The following is a 27,005-nucleotide window of genomic DNA, read 5'->3' on the forward strand; positions in this document are numbered from 1 at the left end:
TCTATATATCTCTCTCTCTCTGTATCTCTCTATCTCTGTATATCTCTCTGTATCTCTCTCTCTGTATCTCTCTCTCTCTCTCTCTATCTCCCTCTCATTTGCCCCAGCTTTTCCTACAGCATGATAAATCTGATGCTAAATTTAGAGGCCGTCTTTATTGAGCAGTGAGGGATTACTGGCACAGAGAGAGAGAGTGTGAGGGAGACAGTTGGAGGGAAAGAGTGGCAGGCTTTCTATCTCCAATCGGCCTATCAGGAGGAGCTTACGTTCTGTTTTAAAGCGCCCTCTGTGACTTTGTTTATATGTTGTGCTCTCACATGAGTCCGCCTGTCTAATAGCTACATGGTCTGGTCTCCTACTATACATCATTCCTGTTACAAACAATTGGTTGGGAAAAAGAAGACGTATTTCTGTTGGACATTCATATATACATTGCACATTGCACAATATAGTACATTTCTAAGGCCTGTTTTCTGATATCTATCTTTTATGAACTTGTTCCTGGTGCTCTGACACAGAGTGAGGGTGTTACAGATGCTGCTGGTCTTTAGGTCCAGGACATGATGCTGTGCTTCAGGAGGAAGGCAGAGCAGCATCTCACCACACAGAACAGAGTCCTGACCTCTCCCAGATGTTGATGTGTAAGATTTATAGCCCTCTACCCATCCTATACATGTCTTCACAGTGTTACCCATCAATCACCACACGGTTCAGTATAATTAGTTACCTCTCAGATGAATAGACTAATAACTTCCAACGGCTGTGAGGCTCTTAAGAAGGCAAGACGCCACCGTCGGTGAAAGGACCAGATTGGCCTATATTATTGTTGATTGACAGCCTGAGATGGTGTTAACAGCAGACAGACAGGCCCACCCTCCTCACAGAAGTGGTGTTCTCACAGCTTGCTGATACAATCACTCACCACTTGTAATCACCATTGTTTTAGTCAAATAGCTTTATTTGACAGTTGTGTGTTTCTTAGGCCTGTTGTTTTTTCCCTTGCTTTTGAAAGCCTGTGAGGCCTTGGGAGCCTGTTTGCGTTGATCCGACTAAACCACTATAATCAGCCTCGCTGAGAGCAGGCAGAGAGCGGGAGGGAGGGGCGGAGAGAGAGAGAGAGCGAGCACTTACACTGCAAACCACTCCTCTCCCCAACTCTTCTCTCCATCAAAGACAAAAAAAAAGCAATTAAAATCATAAGCCACATGTGGAAAATGACGGCAGGCACAATAGACTTTACCCTGAGAGTAGAGCACCTGTAGGAGTAAATGTCAACTCCCACGGTGAGCCCAGGTTATGTTCTGGGTTGCTATGGCACTGTCTCTCTGGAGCCAGGCTACAGCCAGTTGTCCTCTCTTCGTCTGTTTGCATTGGCTTTTCAGTTCTGTACCACATCATACGTGTCTATTGACTGTGTTCATGTAGGGCATGTTACTGTACAGTTTAGTGTAGGGGATGCAGTGTCAGTTATTGATTTGGACCTGAAGATTTCACCATGAATCCCCTCTATGCTCCATCATTGACCTGATCTCCCCTAGTCCCCACAGCTGTGACCTCTCTCCCCCTCAACTTCTCCCTCCTAGGGTACTGGTCTCTCTCACTTGCTCTCTCGCTTTCTCACTCTCTCTCACTCTGTGAGAGACACACACAGAGAGAGACGCACACAGAGACACACACACAAACACACAGAGACACACACACACACAGAAATATACACACACACACACACACAGAAATATACACACACACACACACACACACACACAGAGACGCACACACACACAGAGAGAGAGAGAGATACAGAGAGAGAGGGAGAGAGAGAGAGACACACACACAGAGAGAGAGAGATACAGAGGGAGAGAGAGAAAGAGACACACACACACACACACACAGAGATACAGAGTGAGAGGGAGAGAGAGAGAGAGAGAGAGAGAGACACACACACACAGAGAGAGAGAGATATACAGAGAGAGAGATACAGAGAGAGAGAAAGACACACACACACACACACACACAGAGAGATACAGAGAGAGAGACACACACACCCAAACAGAGAGGGAGAGATACATATACACACACACACATACACAGAGATACACAGAGAGAGAGAGACACACAGAGAGATACAGAGAGAGAGAGAGAGACACACACACAAACAGAGAGGGAGAGAGAGAGAGACACAGAGAGAGAGAGAGATACACACAGAGAGAGAGATACATATACATACACACACACAGATACACAGAGAGAGAGATACACACACACACAGAGAGAGATACAGAGAGAGAGGGAGAGAGAGAGAGAGACACACACACAGAGAGAGAGATACAGAGAGAGAGGGAGAGAGAGACACACACACAGAGGGAGAGAGAGACACACACACAGAGAGAGAGAGATACATATACACACACAGAGATACACAGAGAGAGAGAGATTTGTGACCTGTTGCCACGAGAAAAGGGCAACCAGTGAAGAAAACACACCATTGTAAATACAACCCATATTTATGCTTATTTATTTTATCTTGTGTCCTTTACCATTTGTACATTGTTAAAACACTGTATATATATATATATATATTTGTAATGTCTTTATTGTTTTTGAAACTTCTGTGAGTGTAATGTTTACTGTTAATTTTTATTGTTTATTTCACTTTATATATTATCTACCTCACTTGCTTTGGCAATGTTAACACATGTTTCCCATGCCAATAAAGCCCTTGAATTGAATTGAATTGAGAGACACACACACACACAGAGAGAGAGAGAGGGAGAGAGAGACACACACACACAATCAGAGAGGGAGAGAGAGAGACACACACAGAGAGAGAGAGAGATACACAAAGAGAGAGAGAGAGAGATACACACACACACACAGAGGGAGAGAGATACACACAGAGAGAGAGAGAGAGAGATACACACACACACACACACACAGAGAGAGAGAGAGAGAGATACACACAGAGGGAGAGAGAGAGACACACACAGAGGGAGAGAGACACACACAGAGGGAGAGAGACACACACAGAGGGAGAGAGACACACACAGAGGGAGAGAGACACACACAGAGGGAGAGAGACACACACAGAGGGAGAGAGACACACACAGAGGGAGAGGAGCTCTGGAGTGTAATGTTTCCACAGCTGCCGCAGCAGGGGTCAGTCCTGTCATGTGCTTCACCACACTGACCTTGGGGACAAGCGGCGATGTGCCTTCAAACAGAGACACAGCCCAGCATGCTCTGGACCAAAGTGTCTTGACAACATTTACCATCATTGCAATGCTGTTAGATATTGTACAACAAGGCAAAAACTTCCCATTTCTACAATATGAAGTTATTAGTTGCTTTGACTTCCCAGTGTAGGAGGCAGAGCCGTGTATTTAGATAGTTTGCTGTATGTGGAACTACGCTACAGAGAATCACTGGGTGTATGGTGTCAGTCCTTCTGGAGTATATAGTTGCATAATGTAATGAAGTAACAAGTGTAAATGGCTGAACAAAAGATGAATATAGACCTAGACTAGAGAACGTATCCTACCAGTCACATATTTTAGTCAACTGTCTTTCCTGTTCTTAGTTTTGGATTCTGTTGTCGTCACACTACATTGTGACCTCAACACCACACTTCCACAAATCCCTGTGCTCCTCTGTCTGGTGTGAATGCAGCACTCAATCTGTCTGGTGTGAATGCAGCACTCAATCTGTCTGGTGTGAATGCAGCACTCAATCTGTCTGGTGTGAATGCAGCACTCAATCTGTCTGGTGTGAATGCAGCACTCAATCTGTCTGGTGTGAATGCAGCACTCAATCTGTCTGGTGTGAATGCAGCACTCAATCTGTCTGGTGTGAATGCAGCACTCAATCTCACAGCTCTGTTTCTTCAGACATGCTTTACCTTTATACATGTGTAGGAGAGCAGGTGGAGAAGTCAGCACGGCGTTCAGAGGACAAGAGAAGTGTATAGGTGGAGGGAGAGAAGCCCCAGAAAGCAGAGAAAACAATACCGTTATTTTATTTAATCAGTGTTCTGACTAGGCAGCTATCGAGGAATGAATTCCCTGGTGAAAATTTGTTCTTGGAATTGACAGGGGCCTCACGATACAATATTATCACGATACTGAGATGCCGATACGATATGTATTGGGATTCTCATTCTATATGTATTGGGATCCTCACGTGATTCTCATTCTATATGTATTGGGATCCTCACGTGATTCTCATTCTATATGTATTGGGATCCTCACGTGATTCTCATTCTATATGTATTGGGATCCTCACGTGATTCTCATTCTATATGTATTGGGATCTTCACGTGATTCTCATTCTATATGTATTGGGATTCTCACGTGATTCTCATTCTATATGTATTGGGATCCTCACGTGATTCTCATTCTATATGTATTGGGATCCTCACGTGATTCTCATTCTATATGTATTGGGATCCTCATGTGATTCTCATTCTATATGTATTGGGATCCTCACGTGATTCTCATTCTATATGTATTGGGATCCTCACGTGATTCTCATTCTATATGTATTGGGATCCTCACGTGATTCTCATTCTATATGTATTGGGATCCTCACGTGATTCTCATTCTATATGTATTGGGATCCTCACGTGATTCTCATTCTATATGTATTGGGATCCTCACGTGATTCTCATTCTATATGTATTGGGATCCTCATGTGATTCTCATTCTATATGTATTGGGATCCTCACGTGATTCTCATTCTATATGTATTGGGATTCGATCCTGTGTTTTTTATTGCGATTCGATCTTCCAGACATATTACTCACCATATGTCTGCTGCAGAGGGATGAGGAGAGCAATGAGGAAAAGAGTTTTCAACAGTCATAGAAATAAAAGTGCCCAAAACCAAAAAGAAATACAACAAGCTGTGGAGGAACAATACTGGAGTTTTGGTGCAGCAAATTAGCACAACAATGATATTGTGATTAAAGGTCGACCGATTATGATTTTTCAACGCCGATACCGATTATTGGAGGACAAAACAATACGGAATGAACACTTTTATTTGAACTTAATATAATACATATTATGGGCTTTTGGATGAGTGTTCTTAAGGTGAATCCACAGGTTGGTGGTATTTTTTGATTTAGCCGTTGCTGACCCCATGCTTACATCTTTATCACAAATAAGACACCTTGCTATCCCTGGTGCCAATTCCATGTAATAGTCCCACACTGGTGCTCTGCTTTTCTCTGCCATCTGTAAAACACACACACAGCTCTGAAGTGACAATGATACTGAAGAGTCTGCTTAGGAGACAAATACTCTCAACTGTTTGAATAAAAATAGAGTTTAAGTTACCTGCGATGAATATTGAAAACAAAAACTGTAATTTCTATATGCAGGAAAACCTATTTTAATAATGGACATGGTAAGAAATGACTACCAAAGTGCGAGTCATAATTCCCATGACACCTTCTAGCAAAATCTGAAAAGCAGTTCCTTCATTCATTTATTCCATAGGATATTTTTAGATTCCCTTAAAATAAGGTCTGTGTTTCGTGTAGGCTTACACCACCTTGACAATTTTATAAGTGTGTAGATATCCATAGGACAAGGTAACTCTGATCAATATTGGCTAAATATAAGCAAATATAATTTTTTTTGTAGAGTGGATTTATGAAAATATTTTGACAAACGTTACCTTTTCCTAGTGAGATTTACACGGGTATCAAAACACAGAGGCGGTTTAAACCTGCACGAAACACAGACCTTATTTGTAGTAGATCAACACATTCTCTATGGAAGACATGAACGGTAAAGTAGCGAAGGAACCCCTTTCAAGTTCAGCCGCAAGTTATTACAGGAATTTTAACGCGTCGACTATTTCTCTCTAAACCATATACCTTTGACTATTATGAGCCTGCTGCTGCCTACCACCCCTCTGTCAGCCTGCTCTATCAAATCATAGAAATCACAACTATAATAAACACACAGAAATACGAGCCTTAGGTCACCTCGAATACAAAACGTTTATTCCGTTCTGTATTTTATCTAACGGGTGGCATCCATCAGTCTAAATATTCCTGTTACATTGCACAACCTTCAATGTTATGTCATAATTACGTAAAATTCTGGCAAATTAGTTCGCAAAGAGCCAGGCGGCCAAAACTGTTGCATATACCCTGACTGCGTGCAATGAACACAAGAGAAGTGACACAATTTCACCTGGTTAATATTGCCTGCTAACCTGGATTTATTTTAGCTAAATATGCAGGTTTAAAAATATATACTTGTGTATTGATTTTAAGAAAGGCATTGATGTTTATGGTTAAGTACACATTGGAGCAACGACAGTCGTTGATTGATTGTTTTTTATAAGATAAGTTTAATGCTAGCTAGCAACTTACCTTGGCTTACTGCATTCGTGTAACAGGCAGTCTCCTTGTGGAGTGCAATGAGAGGCAGGTGGTTAGAGCGTTGGACTAGTTAACTGTAAGGTTGCAAGATTGGATCCCCGAGCTGACAAGGTAAAAATCTGTCGTTCTGCCTCGTTCCTAGGCCGTTATTGAAAATAAGAAAGTGTTCTTATCTGACTTGCCTAGTTAAATAAAGATTAAATAAAGGTGTGGGAAACAAATCGGGAAAATCGGCGACCAAAAATACAGATTTCCGATTATTATGAAAACTTGAAATTGGCCCTAATTAATCGGCCATTCCGATTAATCGGTCGACCTCTAATTGTGATATAGTCAATGATAACGATATATCATCAACAATGATATCCCGATGTGTAGCTGTTTCGACCCCCCCCATCACTACTGATAATCCAGCACAGATTAGACATATTTACACTACAGGTGGTTTGGGAACAGTATGGTGTTCAGCCCGTTCTGCTTCTTCACAGATTATATTTTCCAAAATATTTAATGCTCATGATTTTGTGTTTATCCATGGCCTTAAGAAGCAGTTGTCTTTCTCTAGTTCTCTAGTGGCTCTGTGAATAGGGGCTACATCAGTGGTCTGAGGGCTCTCTAGTTCTCTAGTGGCTCTGTGAACAGGGGCTACATCAGTGGTCTGAGGGCTCTCTAGTTCTCTAGTGGCTCTGTGAACAGGGGCTACATCAGTGGTCTGAGGGCTCTCTCTAGTTCTCTAGTGGCTCTGTGAACAGGGGCTACATCAGTGGTCTGAAGGTTCTCTCTAGTTCTCTAGTGGCTCTGTGAACAGGGGCTACATCAGTGGTCTGAGGGCTCTCTAGTTCTCTAATGGCGCAGTGAACGGGGGCTACTTCAGTGGTCTGAGGGCTCTCTAGTTCTATAATGGTGCAGTGAACAGGGGCTACATCAGTGGTCTGAGGGCTCTCTAGTGGCTCTGTGAACAGGGGCTACATCAGTGGTCTGAGGGCTCTCTAGTTCTCTAGTGGCTCTGTGAACAGAGGCTACATCAGTGGTCTGAGGGCTCTCTCTAGTTCTCTAGTGGCTCTGTGAACAGGGGCTACATCAGTGGTCTGAGGGCTCTCTCTAGTTCTCTAGTGGCACTGCGAACAGGGGCTACTTCAGTGGTCTGAGGGCTCTCTCTAGTTCTCTAGTGGCTCTGTGAACAGGGGCTACATCAGTGGTCTGAGGGCTCTCTAGTTCTCTAGTGGCTCTGTGAACAGGGGCTAGATCAGTGGTCTGAGGGCTCTCTCTAGTTCTCTAGTGGCTCTGTGAACAGGGGCTACATCAGTGGTCTGAGGGCTCTCTAGTGGCTCTGTGAACAGGGGCTACATCAGTGGTCTGAGGGCTCTCTCTAGTTCTCTAGTGGCTCTGTGAACAGGGGCTACATCAGTGGTCTGAGGGCTCTCTCTAGTTCTCTAGTGGCTCTGTGAACAGAGGCTACATCAGTGGTCTGAGGGCTCTCTCTAGTTCTCTAGTGGCTCTGTGAACAGGGGCTACATCAGTGGTCTGAGGGCTCTCTAGTTCTCTAGTGGCTCTGTGAACAGGGGCTACATCAGTGGTCTGAGGGCTCTCTAGTTCTCTAGTGGCTCTGTGAACAGGGGCTACATCAGTGGTCTGAGGGCTCTCTAGTTCTCTAGTGGCTCTGTGAACAGGGGATACATCAGTGGTCTGAGGGCTCTCTCTAGTTCTCTAGTGGCACTGCGAACAGGGGCTACTTCAGTGGTCTGAGGGCTCTCTCTAGTTCTCTAGTGGCTCTGTGAACAGAGGTTACATCAGTGGTCTGAGGGCTCTCTCTAGTTCTCTAGTGGCCCTGTGAACAGGGGCTACATCAGTGGTCTGAGGGCTCTCTCTAGTTCTCTAGTGGCCCTGTGAACAGGGGCTACATCAGTGGTCTGAGGGCTCTCTCTAGTTCTCTAGTGGCACTGCGAACAGGGGCTACTTCAGTGGTCTGAGGGCTCTCTCTAGTTCTCTAGTGGCTCTGTGAACAGGGGCTACATCAGTGGTCTGAGGGCTCTCTCTAGTTCTCTAGTGGCCCTGTGAACAGGGGCTACATCGGTGGTCTGAGGGCTCTCTCTAGTTCTCTAGTGGCACTGCGAACAGGGGCTACTTCAGTGGTCTGAGGGCTCTCTCTAGTTCTCTAGTGGCTCTGTGAACAGGGGCTACTTCAGTGGTCTGAGGGCTCTCTAGTTCTCTAGTGGCTCTGTGAACAGGGGCTACATCAGTGGTTGGAGGGCTCTCTAGTTCTCTAGTGGCTCTGTGAATAGGGGCTACATCAGTGGTCGGAGGGCTCTCTAGTTCTATAATGGTGCAGTGAACAGGGGCTACTTCAGTGGTCTGAGGGCTCTTTAGTGGCTCTGTGAACAGGGGCTACATCAGTGGTCTGAGGGCTCTCTCTAGTTCTCTAGTGGCTCTGTGAACAGGGGCTACATCAGTGGTCTGAGGGCTCTCTAGTTCTCTAGTGGCTCTGTGAACAGGGGCTACATCAGTGGTCTGAGGGCTCTCTAGTTCTCTAGTGGCCCTGTGAACAGGGGCTACATCAGTGGTCTGAGGGCTCTCTCTAGTTCTCTAGTGGCTCTGTGAACAGAGGCTACATCCGTGGTCTGAGGGCTCTCTAGTGCTCTAGTGGCTCTGTGAACAGGGGCTACATCAGTGGTCTGAGGGCTCTCTAGTGGCTCTGTGAACAGGGGCTACTTCAGTGGTCTGAGGGCTCTCTAGTTCTCTAGTGGCACTGCGAACAGGGGCTACTTCAGTGGTCTGAGGGCTCTCTCTAGTTCTCTAGTGGCACTGCGAACAGGGGCTACTTCAGTGGTCTGAGGGCTCTCTCTAGTTCTCTAGTGGCTCTGTGAACAGAGGCTACATCAGTGGTCTGAGGGCTCTGTCTAGTTCTCTAGTGGCTCTGTGAACAGGGGCTACATCAGTGGTCTGAGGGCTCTCTAGTGGCTCTGTGAACAGGGGCTACATCAGTGGTCTGAGGGCTCTCTCTAGTTCTCTAGTGGCTCTGTGAACAGGGGCTACATCAGTGGTCTGAGGGCTCTCTCTAGTTCTCTAGTGGCTCTGTGAACAGAGGCTACATCAGTGGTCTGAGGGCTCTCTCTAGTTCTCTAGTGGCTCTGTGAACAGGGGCTACATCAGTGGTCTGAGGGCTCTCTAGTTCTCTAGTGGCTCTGTGAACAGGGGCTACATCAGTGGTCTGAGGGCTCTCTAGTTCTCTAGTGGCTCTGTGAACAGGGGCTACATCAGTGGTCTGAGGGCTCTCTAGTTCTCTAGTGGCTCTGTGAACAGGGGATACATCAGTGGTCTGAGGGCTCTCTCTAGTTCTCTAGTGGCACTGCGAACAGGGGCTACTTCAGTGGTCTGAGGGCTCTCTCTAGTTCTCTAGTGGCTCTGTGAACAGAGGTTACATCAGTGGTCTGAGGGCTCTCTCTAGTTCTCTAGTGGCCCTGTGAACAGGGGCTACATCAGTGGTCTGAGGGCTCTCTCTAGTTCTCTAGTGGCCCTGTGAACAGGGGCTACATCAGTGGTCTGAGGGCTCTCTCTAGTTCTCTAGTGGCACTGCGAACAGGGGCTACTTCAGTGGTCTGAGGGCTCTCTCTAGTTCTCTAGTGGCTCTGTGAACAGGGGCTACATCAGTGGTCTGAGGGCTCTCTCTAGTTCTCTAGAGGCCCTGTGAACAGGGGCTACATCAGTGGTCTGAGGGCTCTCTCTAGTTCTCTAGTGGCACTGCGAACAGGGGCTACTTCAGTGGTCTGAGGGCTCTCTCTAGTTCTCTAGTGGCTCTGTGAACAGGGGCTACTTCAGTGGTCTGAGGGCTCTCTAGTTCTCTAGTGGCTCTGTGAACAGGGGCTACATCAGTGGTTGGAGGGCTCTCTAGTTCTCTAGTGGCTCTGTGAATAGGGGCTACATCAGTGGTCGGAGGGCTCTCTAGTTCTATAATGGTGCAGTGAACAGGGGCTACTTCAGTGGTCTGAGGGCTCTTTAGTGGCTCTGTTCACAGAGCCACTAGAGAACTAGAGAGAGCCCTCAGACCACTGATGTAGCCCCTGTTCACAGGGCCACTAGAGAACTAGAGAGCCCTCAGACCACTGATGTAGCCCCTGTTCACAGAGCCACTAGAGAACTAGAGAGAGCCCTCAGACCACTGATGTCTCTCTAGTTCTCTAGTGGCTCTGTGAACAGGGGCTACATCAGTGGTCTGAGGGCTCTCTAGTTCTCTAGTGGCCCTGTGAACAGGGGCTACATCAGTGGTCTGAGGGCTCTCTCTAGTTCTCTAGTGGCTCTGTGAACAGAGGCTACATCCGTGGTCTGAGGGCTCTCTAGTTCTCTAGTGGCTCTGTGAACAGGGGCTACATCAGTGGTCTGAGGGCTCTCTAGTGGCTCTGTGAACAGGGGCTACTTCAGTGGTCTGAGGGCTCTCTAGTTCTCTAGTGGCACTGCGAACAGGGGCTACTTCAGTGGTCTGAGGGCTCTCTCTAGTTCTCTAGTGGCACTGCGAACAGGGGCTACTTCAGTGGTCTGAGGGCTCTCTCTAGTTCTCTAGTGGCTCTGTGAACAGAGGCTACATCAGTGGTCTGAGGGCTCTGTCTAGTTCTCTAGTGGCTCTGTGAACAGGGGCTACATCAGTGGTCTGAGGGCTCTCTAGTGGCTCTGTGAACAGGGGCTACATCAGTGGTCTGAGGGCTCTCTCTAGTTCTCTAGTGGCTCTGTGAACAGGGGCTACATCAGTGGTCTGAGGGCTCTCTCTAGTTCTCTAGTGGCTCTGTGAACAGAGGCTACATCAGTGGTCTGAGGGCTCTCTCTAGTTCTCTAGTGGCTCTGTGAACAGGGGCTACATCAGTGGTCTGAGGGCTCTCTAGTTCTCTAGTGGCTCTGTGAACAGGGGCTACATCAGTGGTCTGAGGGCTCTCTAGTTCTCTAGTGGCTCTGTGAACAGGGGCTACATCAGTGGTCTGAGGGCTCTCTAGTTCTCTAGTGGCTCTGTGAACAGGGGATACATCAGTGGTCTGAGGGCTCTCTCTAGTTCTCTAGTGGCACTGCGAACAGGGGCTACTTCAGTGGTCTGAGGGCTCTCTCTAGTTCTCTAGTGGCTCTGTGAACAGAGGTTACATCAGTGGTCTGAGGGCTCTCTCTAGTTCTCTAGTGGCCCTGTGAACAGGGGCTACATCAGTGGTCTGAGGGCTCTCTCTAGTTCTCTAGTGGCCCTGTGAACAGGGGCTACATCAGTGGTCTGAGGGCTCTCTCTAGTTCTCTAGTGGCACTGCGAACAGGGGCTACTTCAGTGGTCTGAGGGCTCTCTCTAGTTCTCTAGTGGCTCTGTGAACAGGGGATACATCAGTGGTCTGAGGGCTCTCTAGTTCTCTAGTGGCACTGCGAACAGGGGCTACTTCAGTGGTCTGAGGGCTCTCTCTAGTTCTCTAGTGGCTCTGTGAACAGGGGCTACATCAGTGGTCTGAGGGCTCTCTCTAGTTCTCTAGTGGCCCTGTGAACAGGGGCTACATCAGTGGTCTGAGGGCTCTCTCTAGTTCTCTAGTGGCACTGCGAACAGGGGCTACTTCAGTGGTCTGAGGGCTCTCTCTAGTTCTCTAGTGGCTCTGTGAACAGGGGCTACTTCAGTGGTCTGAGGGCTCTTTAGTGGCTCTGTGAACAGGGGCTACATCAGTGGTCTGAGGGCTCTCTAGTTCTCTAGTGGCTCTGTGAACAGGGGCTACATCAGTGGTCTGAGGGCTCTCTAGTTCTCTAGTGGCCCTGTGAACAGGGGCTACATCAGTGGTCTGAGGGCTCTCTCTAGTTCTCTAGTGGCTCTGTGAACAGAGGCTACATCAGTGGTCTGAGGGCTCTCTCTAGTTCTCTAGTGGCCCTGTGAACAGGGGCTACATCAGTGGTCTGAGGGCTCTCTCTAGTTCTCTAGTGGCTCTGTGAACAGGGGCTACATCAGTGGTCTGAGGGCTCTCTAGTTCTCTAGTGGCTCTGTGAACAGGGGCTACATCAGTGGTCTGAGGGCTCTCTCTAGTTCTCTAGTGGCACTGTGAACAGGGGCTACTTCAGTGGTCTGAGGGCTCTCTCTAGTTCTCTAGTGGCCCTGTGAACAGGGGCTACATCAGTGGTCTGAGGGCTCTCTCTAGTTCTCTAGTGGCCCTGTGAACAGGGGCTACATCAGTGGTCTGAGGGCTCTCTCTAGTTCTCTAGTGGCACTGCGAACAGGGGCTACTTCAGTGGTCTGAGGGCTCTCTCTAGTTCTCTAGTGGCTCTGTGAACAGAGGCTACATCCATGGTCTGAGGGCTCTCTAGTTCTCTAGTGGCCCTGTGAACAGGGGCTACATCAGTGGTCTGAGGGCTCTCTCTAGTTCTCTAGTGGCCCTGTGAACAGGGGCTACATCAGTGGTCTGAGGGCTCTCTAGTTCTCTAGTGGCACTGTGAACAGGGGCTACATCAGTGGTCTGTGGTCTCTCTAGTTCTCTATTGGCTCTGTGAACAGGGGCTACTTCAGTGGTCTGAGGGCTCTCTAGTTCTCTAGTGGCTCTGTGAACAGGGGCTACATCAGTGGTCTGAGGGCTCTCTAGTTCTCTAGTGGCTCTGTGAACAGGGGCTACATCAGTGGTCTGAGGTCTCTCTAGTTCTCTAGTGGCTCTGTGAATAGGGGCTACATCAGTGGTCCGAGGGCTCTCTCTAGTTCTCTATTGGCTCTGTGAACAGGGGCTACATCAGTGGTCTGAGGGCTCTCTCTAGTTCTCTAGTGGCTCTGTGAACAGGGGCTACATCAGTGGTCTGAGGGCTCTCTCTAGTTCTCTAGTGGCTCTGTGAACAGGGGCTACTTCAGTGGTCTGAGGGCTCTCTCTAGTTCTCTATTGGCTCTGAACAGGGGCTAGCTACATCAGTGGTCTGAGGCCTCTCTCTAGTGGCTCTGTGAACAGGGGCTACATCAGTGGTCTGAGGGCTCTCTAGTTCTCTATTGGCTCTGTGAACAGGGGCTACTTCAGTGGTCTGAGGGCTCTCTAGTTCTCTAGTGGCTCTGTGAACAGGGGCTACATCAGTGGTCTGAGGGCTCTCTAGTTCTCTAGTGGCTCTGTGAATAGGGGCTACATCAGTGGTCTGAGGTCTCTCTAGTTCTCTAGTGGCTCTGTGAATAGGGGCTACATCAGTGGTCCGAGGGCTCTCTCTAGTTCTCTATTGGCTCTGTGAACAGGGGCTACATCAGTGGTCTGAGGGCTCTCTCTAGTTCTCTAGTGGCTCTGTGAACAGGGGCTACATCAGTGGTCTGAGGGCTCTCTCTAGTTCTCTAGTGGCTCTGTGAACAGGGGCTACTTCAGTGGTCTGAGGGCTCTCTCTAGTTCTCTATTGGCTCTGAACAGGGGCTAGCTACATCAGTGGTCTGAGGGCTCTCTCTAGTGGCTCTGTGAACAGGGGCTACATCAGTGGTCTGAGGGCTCTCTAGTTCTCTAGTGGCTCTGTGAACAGGGGCTACATCAGTGGTCTGAGGGCTCTCTAGTGGCTCTGTGAACAGGGGCTACTTCAGTGGTCTGAGGGCTCTCTAGTTCTCTAGTGGCTCTGTGAACAGGGGCTACATCAGTGGTCTGAGGGCTCTCTAGTTCTCTAGTGGCTCTGTGAACAGGGGCTACATCAGTGGTCTGAGGGCTCTCTCTAGTTCTCTAGTGGCACTGCGAACAGGGGCTACTTCAGTGGTCTGAGGGCTCTCTCTAGTTCTCTAGTGGCTCTGTGAACAGAGGCTACATCAGTGGTCTGAGGGCTCTCTCTAGTTCTCTAGTGGCCCTGTGAACAGGGGCTACATCAGTGGTCTGAGGGCTCTCTCTAGTTCTCTAGTGGCACTGTGAACAGAGGCTACATCAGTGGTCTGAAGGTACTCTCTAGTTCTCTAGTGGCTCTGTCAACAGGGGCTACATCAGTGGTCTGAGGGCTCTCTCTAGTTCTCTAGTGGCACTGCGAACAGGGGCTACTTCAGTGGTCTGAGGGCTCTCTCTAGTTCTCTAGTGGCTCTGTGAACAGGGGCTACTTCAGTGGTCTGAGGGCTCTCTAGTTCTCTAGTGGCTCTGTGAACAGGGGCTACATCAGTGGTTGGAGGGCTCTCTAGTTCTCTAGTGGCTCTGTGAATAGGGGCTACATCAGTGGTCGGAGGGCTCTCTAGTTCTATAATGGTGCAGTGAACAGGGGCTACTTCAGTGGTCTGAGGGCTCTCTAGTGGCTCTGTGAACAGGGGCTACATCAGTGGTCTGAGGGCTCTCTAGTTCTCTAGTGGCCCTGTGAACAGGGGCTACATCAGTGGTCTGAGGGCTCTCTCTAGTGGCTCTGTGAACAGGGGCTACATCAGTGGTCTGAGGGCTCTCTAGTTCTCTAGTGGCTCTGTGAACAGGGGCTACATCAGTGGTCTGAGGGCTCTCTCTAGTTCTCTAGTGGCACTGCGAACAGGGGCTACTTCAGTGGTCTGAGGGCTCTCTCTAGTTCTCTAGTGGCTCTGTGAACAGGGGCTACATCAGTGGTCTGAGGGCTCTCTAGTTCTCTAGTGGCTCTGTAAACAGGGGCTACATCAGTGGTCTGAGGGCTCTCTCTAGTTATCTAGTGGCTCTGTGAACAGGGGCTACATCAGTGGTCGGAGGGCTCTCTAGTTCTATAATGGTGCAGTGAACAGGGGCTACTTCAGTGGTCTGAGGGCTCTCTAGTGGCTCTGTGAACAGGGGCTACATCAGTGGTCTGAGGGCTCTCTCTAGTTCTCTAGTGGCTCTGTGAACAGGGGCTACATCAGTGGTCTGAGGGCTCTCTAGTTCTCTAGTGGCTCTGTGAACAGGGGCTACATCAGTGGTCTGAGGGCTCTCTAGTTCTCTAGTGGCCATGTGAACAGGGGCTACATCAGTGTCTGAGGGCTCTCTCTAGTTCTCTAGTGGCTCTGTGAACAGGGGCTACATCAGTGGTCTGAGGGCTCTCTAGTTCTCTAGTGGCTCTGTGAATAGGGGCTACATCAGTGGTCCGAGGGCTCTCTCTAGTTCTCTATTGGCTCTGTGAACAGGGGCTACATCAGTGGTCTGAGGGCTCTCTCTAGTTCTCTAGTGGCTCTGTGAACAGGGGCTACTTCTGTGGTCTGAGGGCTCTCTCTAGTTCTCTATTGGCTCTGAACAGGGGCTAGCTACATCAGTGGTCTGAGGGCTTTCTCTAGTGGCTCTGTGAACAGGGGCTACATCAGTGGTCTGAGGGCTCTCTAGTTCTCTAGTGGCTCTGTGAATAGGGGCTACATCAGTGGTCTGAGGGCTCGCTAGTTCTCTAGTGGCTCTGTGAACAGGGGCTACATCAGTGGTCTGAGGGCTCTCTAGTGGCTCTGTGAACAGGGGCTACTTCAGTGGTCTGAGGGCTCTCTAGTTCTCTAGTGGCTCTGTGAACAGGGGCTACATCAGTGGTCTGAGGGCTCTCTAGTTCTCTAGTGGCTCTGTGAACAGGGGCTACATCAGTGGTCTGAGGGCTCTCTCTAGTTCTCTAGTGGCACTGCGAACAGGGGCTACTTCAGTGGTCTGAGGGCTCTCTCTAGTTCTCTAGTGGCTCTGTGAACAGAGGCTACATCAGTGGTCTGAGGGCTCTCTCTAGTTCTCTAGTGGCCCTGTGAACAGGGGCTACATCAGTGGTCTGAGGGCTCTCTCTAGTTCTCTAGTGGCCCTGTGAACATGGGCTACATCAGTGGTCTGAGGGCTCTCTCTAGTTCTCTAGTGGCACTGTGAACAGAGGCTACATCAGTGGTCTGAAGGTACTCTCTAGTTCTCTAGTGGCTCTGTCAACAGGGGCTACATCAGTGGTCTGAGGGCTCTCTCTAGTTCTCTAGTGGCACTGCGAACAGGGGCTACTTCAGTGGTCTGAGGGCTCTCTCTAGTTCTCTAGTGGCTCTGTGAACAGGGGCTACTTCAGTGGTCTGAGGGCTCTCTAGTTCTCTAGTGGCTCTGTGAACAGTGGCTACATCAGTGGTTGGAGGGCTCTCTAGTTCTCTAGTGGCTCTGTGAATAGGGGCTACATCAGTGGTCGGAGGGCTCTCTAGTTCTATAATGGTGCATTGAACAGGGGCTACTTCAGTGGTCTGAGGGCTCTCTAGTGGCTCTGTGAACAGGGGCTACATCAGTGGTCGGAGGGCTCTCTAGTTCTATAATGGTGCAGTGAACAGGGGCTACATCAGTGGTCTGAGGGCTCTCTAGTTCTCTAGTGGCTCTGTGAATAGGGGCTACATCAGTGGTCGGAGGGCTCTCTAGTTCTATAATGGTGCAGTGAACAGGTGCTACATCAGTGGTCTGAGGGCTCTCTAGTTCTCTAGTGGCTCTGTGAACAGGGGCTACATCAGTGGTCTGAGGGCTCTCTAGTTCTCTAGTGGCCCTGTGAACAGGGGCTACATCAGTGGTCTGAGGGCTCTCTCTAGTGGCTCTGTGAACAGGGGCTACATCAGTGGTCTGAGGGCTCTCTAGTTCTCTAGTGGCTCTGTGAACAGGGGCTACATCAGTGGTCTGAGGGCTCTCTCTAGTTCTCTAGTGGCACTGCGAACAGGGGCTACTTCAGTGGTCTGAGGGCTCTCTCTAGTTCTCTAGTGGCTCTGTGAACAGAGGCTACATCTGTGGTCTGAGGGCTCGCTCTAGTTCTCTAGTGGCACTGCGAACAGGGGCTACTTCAGTGGTCTGAGGGCTCTCTCTAGTTCTCTAGTGGCTCTTTGAACAGAGGCTACATCAGTGGTCTGAGGGCTCTCTCTAGTTCTCTAGTGGCCCTGTGAACAGGGGCTACATCAGTGGTCTGAGGGCTCTCTCTAGTTCTCTAGTGGCCCTGTGAACATGGGCTACATCAGTGGTCTGAGGGCTCTCTCTAGTTCTCTAGTGGCACTGTGAACAGAGGCTACATCAGTGGTCTGAAGGTACTCTCTAGTTCTCTAGTGGCTCTGTCAACAGGGGCTACATCAGTGGTCTGAGGGCTCTCTCTAGTTCTCTAGTGGCACTGCGAACAGGGGCTACTTCAGTGGTCTGAGGGCTCTCTCTAGTTCTCTAGTGGCTCTGTGAACAGGGGCTACTTCAGTGGTCTGAGGGCTCTCTAGTTCTCTAGTGGCTCTGTGAACAGTGGCTACATCAGTGGTTGGAGGGCTCTCTAGTTCTCTAGTGGCTCTGTGAATAGGGGCTACATCAGTGGTCGGAGGGCTCTCTAGTTCTATAATGGTGCAGTGAACAGGGGCTACTTCAGTGGTCTGAGGGCTCTCTAGTGGCTCTGTGAACAGGGGCTACATCAGTGGTCTGAGGGCTCTCTAGTTCTCTAGTGGCTCTGTGAATAGGGGCTACATCAGTGGTCTGAGGGCTCTCTCTAGTTCTCTAGTGGCTCTGTGAACAGGGGCTACATCAGTGGTCTGAGGGCTCTATCTAGTTCTCTAGTGGCTCTTTGAACAGGGGCTACATCAGTGGTCTGAGGGCTCTATCTAGTTCTCTAGTGGCTCTTTGAACAGGGGCTACATCAGTGGTCTGAGGGCTCTATCTAGTTCTCTAGTGGCCCTGTGAATAGGGGCTACATCAGTGGTCTGAGGGCTCTCTCTAGTTCTCTAGTGGCCCTGTGAATAGGGGCTACATCAGTGGTCTGAGGGCTCTCTCTAGTTCTCTAGTGGCTCTGTGAATAGGGGCTACATCAGTGGTCTGAGGAGTCTCTCTAGTTCTCGGATCAGAGCTGGGCATCGTCTTTATCTCCCACGTCATCTGTAGCGCTTTAAAATAAACACACTGACTAGAGCCTGGCAGGAGTGGGGAAGGAAACCCATCTCTGATACTAACATGATAAGAAAGGCTATCTGTCGATAACATTGTGGTCCTCTTGGAGGAGAAGCTCCTAAAGCTCATTTAGCTTTCCAGGGGTTTTGATGGTACCTGGCCCTTACTTTAGGCTGGTGTGTGTGTCTTGTCTACCGTGGTCCATCTCCAGCAGTGTGAGTGCTGTATTTAGCCCTCACCTGCCAGGAGGATGGGTGTGTTGGTGAAGGAGGCATCTCTCTCTCTTTTGGCTAAATCCACATCAGCCCATTGACCCTTTCTACAAAACAGTAACTGAAGCTTTTGCTTCGGCACTTTCTCACTCTTTTCTTGCTCGGTCAATGACCCCTCTCTCTCCTGATCTCTCTCTCTCCTGATCTTTCTCTCATGTTCTCTCTCTCCTGATAATTTCACCCTTTGCTCCCTCACTCCTTCCTCCTCTCTCTTTCTCCAGACTCTGATTGCAGGTCTGTTAAAGTGCTGTACTCTGTGGCATGAGCGAATGTTTCTCACCCCCTCTGTGGTGTGAGAGAATGTTTCCCCCCTCCTCTGTGGCATGAGCGAATGTTTCCCCCCCCTCTGTGGTGTGAGTGAATGTTTCCCCCCTCCTCTTTGGTGTGAGAGAATGTTTCCCCCCTCCTCTGTGGTGTGAGAGAATGTTTCCCCCCTCCTCTGTGGTGTGAGAGAATGTTTCCCCCCTCCTCTGTGGTGTGAGATAATGTCTCCCTCCTCTGTGGTGTGAGAGAATGTTTCCCCCCTCCTCTGTGGTGTGAGAGAATGTTTCCCGCCTCTGTGGTGTGAGACAATGTCTCCCCCCTCCTCTGTGGTGTGAGATAATGTCTCCCCCTTCTCTGTCCCTTGCACTCACCTGAGTAGCCTTCCAGACCCGTTCTTCTCTTTCACCTAATAAAGGATGCTTAAACCTCTCGTGTGTGTGTGTGTGTGTGTGTGTGTGTGTGTGTGTGTGTGTGTGTGTGTGTGTGTGTGTGTGTGTGTGTGTGTGTGTGTGTGTGCGCGCGCGCGCATTTGCGTTTGCCCTCCTTCTCCATACAGGACTCAGGGACTTTTTCTCATTATATCAGGATGGCAAACAACTCTGTTTAACCTTTGCACCTAACCTGTTCTGCAGTCAGCATGTTGTGGCTCAGTTCAGGACATGCCATCTCAGCAAGATGCTTACTGCGCAGAAAGACAAGCTAATGTTAGCTGGAGATTGAGTTTGTCTACAGTGGCGTAATAGAAATGAATGAGTTTTGTTTTAGTTGCGAATTGTTCTCAACAATTTTCTTCGCTCAGGATCTGCAGCATAAGGTTCTCTGTCTTAAATGGAAAGCAAATAGTGTAAGAAAAATGAGAAATTGTGTGCTGTCATCTGTTGTTAGTCTATTAGCATTAAACACAAATGCATTTCGATTGGTTCTGTCAGCTCGTATTGCTCTGGCTCATAACAAATAGATGGGTTTCTCCTTTTCCCCCTTTGTCATGATACCTTCAACGGAGTTGTGTATTACGATTACAGCTATGTTTCCCTGGGATTTTCTGCTTCTCCACCTGCCTGTTACTCTGTCAGGGTTTTATGGGAAAACAAGGCGCACATTTAACATCAGGTCCCTTCTGCAGCTGGAACAGTGCCGGTGACAGCTCATGATTTATTCAATAATAGTCTGCTTTTATTTATTGATTTAGTATTTTGTCAGAGCATTATATCTTGAGTTAAAGGATTTACCAATTGAGTATGAGTCTTGTATTGGAGGGAGTCTATCATCTGTCTATGACTGATGCAATATTCAACACCCAATGTGGGGTTTTTCTATTCTTCTGTCAAATTGCAGCAGAGATTATTTTTCTCCTCTTAGAGGTAGTACATTTCTTCTCTGTCTCATACTAATGCATTTCCATGTTAGGTCGACGTTCCTCATCAATGACTTCTCTCCCAACATGGCTCCCCTCAGGTTGTACTGTATTGTGAGTGATGGAGATCTACCGTTATTCAGTAAAATAACTGAGCCTTTTGTATTGGCACATTTGCTCTGCCTATTTGAAAGTAAATAAATGTTTCTGTTTGACAAGCATGACATGAAATGTGACAGCAGTAGTGTTCTAACCAGTCCTGTTGTTTAACGTGATGAACCACCACTGCTGTCATTGTTAAAGCTGCAATATGTCAAGGTAAAGGTCAAATAAATGTCACTTTTTTTGGTAAGACGACCAAATTCACATATAAATGTTTAATAGATCTGTCATTCTCATTTAAAGCAAGTCTAAGAAGCAGTAGCTCTGTTGGCCATGTTCTGTTATGATCTCCACCTGGCACAGCCAGAAGAGGACTGGCCACCCCTCATAGCCTGGTTCCTCTCTAGGTTTCTTCCTAGGTTTTGGCCTTTGTAGGGAGTTTTTCCTTGCCAACATGCTTCTACACCTGCATTGCTTGCTGTTTGGGGTTTTAGGCTGGGTTTCTGTACAGCATTTTGTGACGTCAGCTGATGTACGAAGGGCTTTATAAATACATTTGATTTGTGAGCTATTTCTATGCTTCCCATTAAGTTGAGTTTTTGTCTTTTACTTCCGTTTTTTCCCTCCAGCTTCAAATGGCTGAAAATAGAATATTTTTGGTTTTGAAAATATATTTCACAGCGGTTTAGATGTTACAATGATTCACTAGACTTGCTTGTTTTGTCACAAACTGAAATTAGGCAAATTATTACAATTTTATCAATCAGGAAATGGCGGGTCGATTTATGCTTATTGCACCTTTTTTAAGTGAGGCAATAACATTCATGTTGAATTCCAGTGGCATTTTATCAACATTTTGCAATCATTTTCGTTATGAATTTTAAAAAAACTAAGTGGGAGAAAGAAGTTGGCATGTGAAGTGTTTGAGTAGCATGCTGGTGTTTGTTATTGTTGTGGGTGAGTACTGAACCCTTTCAGAGATGCCTGTGAGATAGCTGCTCTCTCTAATCAGCTATACCTATGCTGTCTCCTCTCCTCTGCCCACAGTGTGTGGTGTCCTCCACTGCCTTATCCCTGGGCAGTCTTTATATACACCGACCCAGGGTTGTTTGAGGTAATTGGTGTGCACCATAGTCATGTGTCTGGACAATGACCCTTGACATTCTAATCCTGCTGTGTTTGGCTTGGCTCAATGTCTCAGCACTGATAGGAAAGTGAAGATGGCGTCTCAGGTATGCATTTGTCTCAGCAGGGTGCAAACATTGGACGACTCCGGTTGTTTGCTTTTCTTCAGGTGGCCATTTACATGTTTTCCCAGCATGCTCTCTGTGTAGCGATGGGGAAAAAACAGGGAGGTTTCTGAGCAGGTGAATTTCAAAGTGAAGTGGTCTGACAAATACCCAGTTAGTATGCAGTGTTATACTTTTGTAGAGCAGTGGGTTGGATTTGAACCTATGCTCACTGCAGTACGCAGTAAATGGGATCCAGATACTCAGCAACCCAGCTGTTGCAGGAGACCAGGAGAAGAGTGACGCTTTCTATCCCCCGGTGCAGCCAGGCCTGTCCTCTCCTCTCTTCCCCTCTGCTCAATCAGACAGATATCATGCTGCTCCAGCAGTTGGATTTGCTGTTGTTTTAGTAAAGCAACACACAGTTTCCCTCTGTGTCAGCTGTCGTGTCTCTCAGCATCAAAGTGAGAGTGGCCTCCTTGAAGTTCACTTCGCTAAGATAGAGCAGCTCCCTCCCTCCCTCCCTCCCTCCCTCCCTCCCTCCCTCCCTCCCTCCCTCCCTCCCTCCCTCCCTCCCTCCCTCCCTCCCTCCCTCCCTCCCTCCCTCCCTCCCTCCCTCCCTCCCTCCCACCCAAAGGCTGGAGCTAGACAGAACCTTTATACCTCCTCTTCTCCTCCTGATTTAATTACCCATCTTTTAGAGTTACTTTAGGGAAATTGGGGATGTTCAAAGGGGGGACAGACGGGAACAGGATGAGGTCCAACTTCTTCTTCTTCTCTCCTCTCCAATCTCCTCAATGAAAGCTAATGGAGCTTTGGGCTTCAAAGGATCTGAGCTGCAGACTGACAGACAGACTGACTCCTGAGTCTCCACTCCAGCCACTCAATCATGCCACACCACCAAGATTAAAGCTAGCCTTCATCGGCCAGACCTGCTCTGTGCTCTGCCCAGACCCAGCTGCTGTTCTCTGGGTTTTATCGGAAGTACTAGCAGGGAGGACAAGGAGGCAGGAGACAGGGAACCAGCAGCACCTGGTTGTGTAAAAAGAGGCGTTATTCCCACACCTGAAAACAGATGTCCCTCTCTGAACCCTTCAGAGCAGCTCTTTTGATAACCAGCCACTCAGCATGGGGAATGTCCTGTGGAGAAGGACTTTCAACATCTCATCAAATGGTCAGGAAGGAACAGATTGTCTAGGATTTTGGACACAATTATTTTCATGTGATTTTATTTGTGTAACAAAGTAAAAAATGCAACATGATAGTGATATAGTAATGACATTATTATAATACGTGTATTTTTATCTTTATTCTATTTTGAGAATAAATGTATTTCCCTTTTTGCTGTCTGAACGACTACCTTTAATTTCTGCATTTTCCTTCCAATGGAGTCAGTCTGTCTATGGATAGAAGCTGGATCTATGTGTGAATCATTTGCTAACCTTAAACACAGTGTATCTAGCAAGTCAATGAACCCTCTAGATTCCTTACCCATAGTGCACTGAGCAACAAGCTGCACTAAGTAGTAGGAATTGAATGAGGAGAGGCACCTTGGATGCTCTCTCCTCCTTTTCGCTCCCTCACCCAGACAAAATGCTCATGTTTAAGGTGTACCTCTGGAATTGAAACAAGAAGCTTTTCGATGTGAATGTTTTTTTCTCTAAAGGCAAGATAGTGTTTCTGTTGTGTTGTTCCTCAACCCCCGTTTTAGTGTCAGTGCTGGATGCCAGCCGTCTCAGGACGTGAAATGTGATGACCCATACTTCTCAAAGTATTAAGTCTTAATAAACACCCAGCACACACACAACATCCGAACACACAGCTTTTATGCATGTTGATATTGTGTATTTACATTTAGAGTTGTGTGTGTTGGTTTTACTTCTACCGTCAGCCAGATATGATACAGTGTGGTTGTCTAAGTGTCTCCGTCTACTCATCATGACTGACATTGACTTTCCTCCCTGCGGTGAGAGAGAGTTTTGCATGGGTGGGCTCTTACCGTATGATTGCTTGGGTCTAATGGTATAGATTTCCAGCTCTGCAGCGTTTCCAGTGATAATGACTGCAGGAAGCCACAACAAGGTTATTCTGGGCCTCGTGTTTGCTTCTCCGAGCTGCATGGGTGTCTCTTGTCTTCACCGCAGAAGGCATTTTCCTGTTGCATGTGTTTATCAGAAGAGGTCTGCATAGCTGGACTACTCTGAGTGTAAATACTAAAGGAATTGCAATCAGCCTATATTTGATCAACGTTTTGAAAAAAGCTATATTGTATGTTTAATGTAAATTATTGAAGGTTTTGCCATTTAATAAAATACATGTTTAATCTATGTGCAGTCATTTTAGCAAATGCAAACAAAAAGTTTTTTTTTTCTGCAAAGTGCAAGTATTGAAGTGTCTCTCCTATAGTTGTCTGTCAGGATGGTGAATATTTACCTCTCCAGAGGTAGGAAATGTCTCAGAGAGGAATAGCTGAGAAAAGTCTTTCTTTCCTAGGCCTGACATCACTCTCACCACTCGCAGCCTTTAAATATGAATGGCCTGCTATTCCAGGACTCAACAGAGAGAAAGTGCAACGTGAATAGAAATCATTGTGTGGGCAGGGTTATGTTTTTAAATAGCTCAGTTAGTGATTATTTTTGGGAAACAGCCTGGTTTCATTCATTCACTCTGAGTGTGTGTGAGTTTGTGTCTGTGTGGGAGGGTTGGCTGGTGAGCAATATTATTGGTCTTGATTGGTGCACCTCTGCACTCACTGACACAGATAGTGTGTGTGCCGTAGTCACCAGAGAGCATCTCCAAAGGGGAGCTCTTCTGGCTAAGGTCTCCATCGAGACCCATTGGAGATTATGGCTGTGATCTCTCTGAGATCTCGCTGCAAAATCATCTCCAGTACAGGCCTATGAATTATGCACACTTTTCAAACCCTGACTAATCTTTAATCATGTTTTTTCTCTCTCTCTCTGTTCTTTTTCTCTTAGTTATCTCTCTCTTAGTTCTCTCTCTGTTCTCTCTCTCTCTGTTCTTTGTCTCTTAGTTCTCTCTCTCTTAGTTCTCTCTCTGTTCTCTCTCTCGCTGTTCTCTCTCTGTTCTCTCTCTCTCTGTTCTTTGTCTCTTAGTTCTCTCTCTGTTCTCTCTCTCGCTGTTCTCTCTCTGTTCTCTCTCTCTCTGTTCTTTGTCTCTTAGTTCTCTCTCTCCGTTCTCTCTGTTCTTTGTCTCTTAGTTCTCTCTCTCGCTGTTCTCTTCTCTCTGTTCTCTCTCTGTTTCTCTCTTTCTCTGTTCTTTCTTAAGACCCTAGAAAATGTGTCCTGAGCAGGGCTGTATGTGGTGTCCTTCCACTGGTTACCTGAGCAGGGCTGTATGTGGTGTCCTTCCACTGGTTACCTGAGCAGGGCTGTATATGGTGTCCTTCCACTGGTTACCTGAGCAGGGCTGTATGTGGTGTCCTTCCACTGGTTACCTGAGCAGGGCTGTATGTGGTGTCCTTCCACTGGTTACCTGAGCAGGGCTGTATATGGTGTCCTTCCACTGGTTACCTGAGCAGGGCTGTATGTGGTGTCCTTCCACTGGTTACCTGAGCAGGGCTGTATGTGGTGTCCTTCCACTGGTTACCTGACCAGGGCTGTATGTGGTGTCCTTCCACTGGTTACCTGAGCAGGGCTGTATGTGGTGTCCTTCCACTGGTTACCTGAGCAGGGCTGTATGTGGTGTCCTTCCACCGGTTACCTGAGCAGGGCTGTATATGTTGTCCTTCCACTGGTTACCTGAGCAGGACTGTATGTGGTGTCCTTCCACTGGTTACCTGAGCAGGGCTGTATGTGGTGTCCTTCCACTGGTTACCTGAGCAGGGCTGTATGTGGTGTCCTTCCACTGGTTACCTGAGCAGGGCTGTATGTGGTGTCCTTCCACTGGTTACCTGAGCAGGGCTGTATGTGGTGTCCTTCCACTGGTTACCTGAGCAGGGCTGTATGTGGTGTCCTTCCACTGGTTACCTGAGCATGGCTGTATGTGATGTCCTTCCACTGGGTACCTGAGCAGGGCTGTATGTGGTGTCCTTCCACTGCTTACCTGAGCAGGGCTGTATGTGGTGTCCTTCCACTGGTTACCTGAGCAGGGCTGTATGTGGTGTCCTTCCACTGGTTACCTGACCAGGGCTGTATGTGGTGTCCTTCCACTGGTTACCTGAGCAGGGCTGTATGTGGTGTCCTTCCACTGGTTACCTGAGCAGGGCTGTATGTGGTGTCCTTCCACTGGTTACCAGGCCAACCTCTCTGACCTTCTCATCATTATTGTTTTGAAATGATTCAATCACTTTACATTCTGCCAGCCTGCCACCTTGAGATGATTGAACTGTATTCAGCGGGGCTCACGCTGGCTAGTGTGATATGTCCACAGTCCCATACTATATTGTTAATAGTCCGTCTGCCCCTGTTTTCAACTGAGTCCATCTCTCTCTGTTTCTCTTTCTGTCCCTCTGTCTGTCTGTCTGTCTCTCTCGCTCTCTCTCTCGCTCTCTCACTCACTCTCTCACTCTCTCTCTCGCTCTCTCGCTCTCTCACTCTCTCACTCTCTCTCTCTCTCTCTCTCTCTCTTTGCTCTCTCTCTCTCTCTCTCTCTCTCTCTCTCTCTCTCTCTCTCTCTCTCTCTCTCTCTTTGCTCTCTCTCTCTCTCTCTCTCTCTCTCTCTCTTTGCTCTCTCTCTCTCTCTCTCTCTCCTTGCTCTCTCTCTCTCTCTCTCGCTTGCTCTCTCTCTCTTGCTCGCTCTCGCTCGCTCTCGCTCGCTCTCTCTCTGCTTCCTCCTCTGTCGCCTTTCCCTGGGCACTGTCCTGCTCTATGACTTTGCCACCACATGGAAAAAGTTCTACATTTAGCCGAGGTTGTTGGTGTTTGTGTGTGGCTGTTTGCTCCAGCCCTGTGGAGTAATTATATACTAAAACCTCTAATACGTTAATGATTCAGCCACTGCTTGGGGTGCAAAGGAACCGTACTGCATCACATTCAGTGTTTGGCTTGATGTCTATATATTATATTCTCTCTCTATCCCCTCTAGTTGTGTGTGAGAGAGATGTGCCTTCTCCTGTTTTATTATAACTTGTCACTGTAACAGAAGGCTGTTCATCTAATCAGTATGTCCGTGTGTGACTCTGTACCCCGACCCCTTGGTGGCAAAATCTTGTTTTTCTGTACCACATACCATCCATATATCACATAACAATATACTGTTTGGTCAACACACCCTCTGTATCCACATGCCCATTAAGAGCAGCGTCACAACGTGTAGTTTACATGTTAGTTTACGGATCTGTTATCCAGAGTGATGTGCAGTCTGTGTACAGAATGGGTTGAACAATGACTTTCAATGAGAATACTGTAGTGCTGACCAGCAGTAGGATTTAGGCCTGTGTAGTCTTCTTTCTGCTTGGTGGCTGTGATAAGTGGGAGGCAGCGCTACATGGCATCATGCTGTGGTTATCAGTGGTTCTTCTCCAGTGTCTGAGCAGCAGCAGCAGACTATGGATGGACAGGACAGTGGTGCAGCTCAGAATAACCTGGTCATGGCTGACGGAGCCACAGCACCAGGCCGGCTCCAACTAGCCTTCAGCAGAATTGGGGATTTGTCCGTATAAGGAGAGTCAACCTCTGCCTCTGCTGCAGATGTGTGTGTGTG

General features: G+C 48.0%; 1 protein-coding gene and 1 long non-coding RNA gene across 7 annotated transcripts in view; both read left to right on the forward strand.

Moving 5' to 3' along the window:
• On the forward strand, positions 1-22,683 carry LOC116353646 (uncharacterized). The gene is made up of 2 exons (XR_004203185.1): positions 1-641; positions 22,146-22,683. It is a non-coding gene; the product is annotated as an uncharacterized LOC116353646 (long non-coding RNA).
• Positions 1-27,005, forward strand: part of LOC109905832 (RNA-binding protein Musashi homolog 2) — a 369,667-nt gene that overhangs the window by 41,963 nt on the left and 300,699 nt on the right. The window lies entirely within an intron of this gene.

The sequence above is a fragment of the Oncorhynchus kisutch genome, linkage group LG15 (assembly GCF_002021735.2).
Source record: "Oncorhynchus kisutch isolate 150728-3 linkage group LG15, Okis_V2, whole genome shotgun sequence".
Taxonomy (NCBI): Eukaryota; Metazoa; Chordata; class Actinopteri; order Salmoniformes; family Salmonidae; genus Oncorhynchus; species Oncorhynchus kisutch.